General features: G+C 45.4%; 1 non-coding gene across 1 annotated transcript; it reads right to left on the bottom strand.

Moving 5' to 3' along the window:
* Positions 1 to 4,545: 4,545 nt before the first annotated feature.
* On the bottom strand, positions 4,546 to 4,731 carry LOC138784966 (U2 spliceosomal RNA). The gene has a single exon (XR_011361989.1). It is a non-coding gene; the product is annotated as a U2 spliceosomal RNA (small nuclear RNA).
* Positions 4,732 to 5,302: the final 571 nt, after the last annotated feature.

Here is a 5,302-nt window from a genome sequence, read left to right as displayed (position 1 = left end):
TTCGGAGATCCAACAATGTCCCCGAGCATATGGAAAGGGAAATGTAGCTCCCGTGTCTATCAAAGCTGGTAGAGGATCTACTCTGAGAACAGTATCTCGCTCTCTTTATGGCTACAAATTGTCTTTCTGATTTTGATATATCCCGTTACGCTGGTTTGAGCGGCTTTTGTTTCTAGGGGGGGGGACATCATTTGTGCATTTTTTCAGCAGAGAGGATAAAAAGGCCTGTGGATAGCTTGAGAAATCCCCACCTGTAATTGGAAAGATCAAAAGGAGCTAAGAGAGAATATCAGAAAGTCTGTCTGTGTGCATCCCTTCTTCATCTTTCAGGAGAAGACAAAAGCCGGTGTGTGTGATGATGAGATTGCCGACGTTTTCTGCTGTGGTCATAATGCTGCCGGGGATCGGTAACAATTGATGGCTTCTTCTAAAGCAGCAGCCCATGATACCGCCTATGTGCCAACGCTGAGCGTCTCCTTACAGACAGGCCAATGTGATTCATCCTGTCTCTGTAAGCCATTCAGAAACTACACTGTGCAAAGATAATAACATACAATTGAGTTTCCTTTATCCATAATTCTTTAATGCTTTTTTATGTTTTTTTGGTGGGTAAGTTGAGGGGGGGGGGGGAGTGGTGGTGGGAGAAGGCGGGTGTCAAACATACTAACTAGTATCACCTTGTACTTGATGGCCACATGCCTTTGTTTGCTACTAGAGTAGTACTTCTAGATTAGAATCTGAGCCAATATACAGCATTCAATGGTACTCTCACAGTCATAGAGTTGAATCGACTATCGCTGATTGTCAGGGTGCCGACAACAGTATCTCAGCCGATTGGCTGCATTCTGTCTCTTTTTTTGCTGTTACTTAAGACCAAATGGCCCTAGTGACGGAGCCTGGACTGCAGTTTTCCAGTAAGGGAGACACCTAGTAGCTAAATGTATAGCATTGTATTTTAAATAGAATATGCTATAAGGAAAAACACATGAAGTAAATTGCAAAGATGTAGTATATCCCCCCCCCCCCGGCTAATTTAAAATGAATTATTGGTAACAACAGTGTTCGTTTACATAGAAATAGATCACTGATCTCAGGGAGACCAGCCAAAGAAAACACTGTCGGCTGCCGGTTAAAGGGCTCAATACAGTGAAATGCTAGGTGCAATGCTTCCTGGGAAATACGAATGTGCAAAAAAGAGCCTGAGGAGCCTCATTTAGGGGTCTCAAAACACAGGATTAGACATATCTCTGAGGGAAGGGCCCAGCCAAGGGGTGGCTCCTGTAGGGAAACTACCAAAACCACCATATGAAGTGGCCCTATAAGTCAGTGTAATGACAAGGGAATAACCAAGGCCAGGTATCCATCCACATACAGCTGTTTCAGGATGTTGCCCCTCATCAGTGTGGAGCAGGACTAGTCCTGTGTTTATATACTCTTAAATGAGGTTCCACTGGCTCTTTTTGGTATATTCATTTAAATAGAAGTAATTTACAAATCTTTATCTGCCCATGACAAAGATGGCAATAGCCTTTAATAAGCTTGTGTTGGTCATTAGGCTGTGGAGGTAACATGTCTAGTTCTTTCACTATATACCATGCCCATCCTTTCTGCAGTTAAAGCGTGTACTTATTCCGAAAGGTAATACAGGATCCTATAGAGAACGGGAAGCTATGTGCTTTTAAATGCGGGTTATTACTTTCAGTTCCACCTGCATTTTCTACAATCTTGGCTCTGACATCAAAGGATGCAAAGGAAAAGAAAGACACTACTTTTCCAAGAACCTAATAAATGGCAGTGCACTTGCCACATATATAATTCACCATCATACTTTATTCAGATGTATTATTAATCAATGTATCTCCTGGAGGAAATCTGGAACATCAGTGTAGATGTACAGTACACACCCGAGGCGACATAATGCTCAGAACAAAACTGGACTCTTGACTTGTAAACAGCAGTAACACTTCTCCTTCCACATGAGAATATATAGAAGGTAAATCTCCTGCAGAAATCTATTACGGAACGTTTCACATTGTCCAGGTAGTCCTGTGCATGAGCAGCCTGGTATAGAGCAGGAGAAACTCAGCAGATCTATATTTAGTATAAATTATATTTTATATGTTTAACTTCCTGTTTTTCTGGTTAGGAGTCAAGTGGGTGGATCTTCTGAGTAATTGACAGTTATATCTCTAAGTACATTTACACAGGTAAGGCTGCTCAAACTACTCAGTTTATTCTGCTCTATAATATGATTCATGCAGATCAGATACCATATTTAAAGTGACAGGTTTCACTTTAACATTCTTTTTACTCTGGTAAAAAAAAAAAAGAAAACTTTTTCTTTTAAATCAACTGGTTTTAGAAAGTTATATAGATTTGTAATTTACTTCTATTTACAAATCTCAAGTCTTCCCATACTTCAGCTGCTGTATGTCCTGTAAGAAGTGGTGTTTTCTTTTCAGTCTGACACAGTGCTCTCTGCTGCCACCTCTGTCCAAGACAGGAACTTGACAAGCACCCCCACCCCCCAAGAACAAAGGGGGAGGCTCTGTCCTCAGAAGTGTTTGGGCCAGTGGCGGCACATACTACACTATAAGTGATTTACATAGTGACGGAGAACAATTTCCTTTCATGTTTCCTCCGATGCTGGTCACGTCTTTTGAAGTGGATTTATGGTGTCCAGTTGATGAGTGTGCTGGATATTATAAACGACTGTGTAATTATGAATAATAACTCACAGGAAAACATAGTGAAAGTGAGGAAATGAAATCCATAAGCAATATGTAATTCTCAGGATACTAAATCATCCAGTAACATCTACAGAAGGAAAGTGACTTCAAGGTTCTTTGTGCGATCGCTTGTCCTGCTTCCTCTTTCAGCCATTACATTTTTGTATTCTTCTTTATTAACAAGCCGTCTAATTATCCCTCTAAATGCTGCCATCATTGTAACCAAGGTGTCCTCTATGCAAGCGGAATATGGGCAAGGTATAAGACATTCTGATACAACAAATAAGGGCAGAACAATGTCTGACTCCTTCAAGACGCCTTCATCCGTCCAATATCTTAGAGTTACACAGTCCTTCATACCCAACATATGATCACTAGTCATGTCCATAGAAAGCACAATGATATACCGTATTTTTCGCTTTATAGGACGCACCTTTTGATAAGACGCACCCTTGATTTTAGGGGGGAAAAATAGAAAAAAACATTTTGCCCATTGTCACAGTTTGGAGATAGCAGCAGTGTGATTGGTGCCAATCCCCCCATATAGTGCCCCACATAGTAGCCAATGCCCCCATATAGTGCCCCACATAGTAGCCAATGCCCCCATACAGTGCCCCATATAGTAGCCAGTGCCCCCATATAGTGCCCCACATAGTAGCCAATGCCCCCATATAGTGCCTCACATAGTAGCCAATGCCCCCATATAGTGCCCCACATAGTAGCCAATGCCCCCATACAGTGCCCCCATATAGTAGCCAATGCCCCCATACAGTGCCCCCATATAGTAGCCAATGCCCCCATACAGTGCCCCCATATTGTAGCCAGTGCCCCCATATAGTAGCCAATGCCCCCATACAATGCCCCCCATGGTAGCCAATGCCCCCATACAGTGCCCCATATAGTAGCCAGTGCCCCCATATAGTAGCCAATGCCCCCATCCAATGCCCCCCTTGGTAGCCAATACCCCCATACAGTGCCCCCATATAGTAGCCAGTGCCCCCATATAGTAGCCAATGCCCCCATACAATGCCCCCCATAGTAGCCAATCCCCCCTGCGACCAGAAAAACAACAAACAGGCTACTCACCTGTCCGCCGGCCCCAGCAGCTCCTCTCCCGACACTCTGGTCTCCCGTCATCCTCCGGCACAGGCAGCGGGGGACAGAGAGACTGCAGCTGCAGAACACTTCCGGGACACAGGCAGCTTCTCTGTACCTCGCTGCCTGTGCCCGGAGGATGACGGGAGGCCGGAGGATGACGGGAGACCGGAGAGTTGGGAGAGGAGCTGCTGGGGCCGGCGGAGAGGTGAGTAGGACAGCGATCCCCTCCGCCCGCCCAGCCGGCCCCCTCCATCGCCGCTTAGCCGATCAGGAGCCCAGGAAAGTGCTGCTCATTGCACTTTTCCGGGCTTCTGATCGGCTCAGCTGAGCGGGGATAGAAGGGGCGGGCTGGGCGGGTGGAGGGGATCGCTCAGGGCCGCTCACTATGCATATGGGCGGGCGGGTCGGCTTCCATGCGGTGCTCGGCACTGCTTGGGAGCGGCCTTCGCTTTATAGGACGCACTTAGTTTTTCCTCCCACTTTGGGAGGAAAAAAAAGTGTGTCTTATAAAGCGAAAAATACGGTAGGTAATATTTATTGCTATCATGTCTTCCTGATCCCATAATACTGCCGTTTGTAGATCTTCTCATTTAGGTGTGTATGGGCAGCCATGGTCTGCACTAGAGATGAGTGAGCACCAAAATACTTGAATGCTTGTTAGCTCGATTCGAGTAACGAGCCCCATTGAAATCGATGGGAGACTTGAGCATTTTTTTTTTTTTTGTGCACTGAACCTTTAGGCACTGCAATACAAGGTCAATGCCTGGAGAGGACAGAGCAAGCTCTTTTTCCATCTTCCTGTTCTAACAATCCATTTAATATATGGTCCCCAGATAGGGGATGTATCAGATATTAAACTGATAAGAACAGATACTACACTTGATCCAAAAGGCCGAGAAGAGATGAGACTCAAGCATTTAACCAGATGCCCCTCGCCCAGCAGAGTGGACGGTACCTGGTTAATTTAAAATTGTCTGGCCTCTAGGGGGTTACAGAAGCTTTTTGGAATTTTTTTAATTCGTCCACCCACTACATGCTGGCCCGTATACTCACCAGCGATGATGGTTGTCCCGCGGCACAGGTTTCGTTCCGGTCCTGCGGCGCTGGTCAAATCCTGTGTGCGTTCACGTCACCGCTCTTCTAACCCCTCTTCTTTCTCCATGTTCACTGAAGGCCGGAAGTCAAGCTGTCCCATAGAGATGCATGGATAGAGTTCCTGACATTGACTGAGGTGGCAGTAGAGAGCACTGTGTCAGACTGGAGAGTGAAGAGTGGTCATGTGAATGCGCCCGGGATTTTAATGGCGCTGGATTAGAACAAAGCTGCGCCGCGGGACACCGATCATCGCTGGTAAGTATACATGCCATTTCGCAGCAGCAGGACAAATAAAAAAAAAATCCGCAGTGCTTCTTTAAGTTTAAATGGTAGTTCACCAAAACTTTTTTCTTTCAAATCAACTGGTACTAGAAAGTGTC

The sequence above is a fragment of the Dendropsophus ebraccatus genome, chromosome 2, assembly GCF_027789765.1.
Source record: "Dendropsophus ebraccatus isolate aDenEbr1 chromosome 2, aDenEbr1.pat, whole genome shotgun sequence".
Lineage (NCBI taxonomy): Eukaryota > Metazoa > Chordata > Amphibia > Anura > Hylidae > Dendropsophus > Dendropsophus ebraccatus.
The sequence above is the reverse complement of the archived record's forward strand: the minus strand, read 5'-3'. Positions and strand labels throughout refer to the sequence as shown.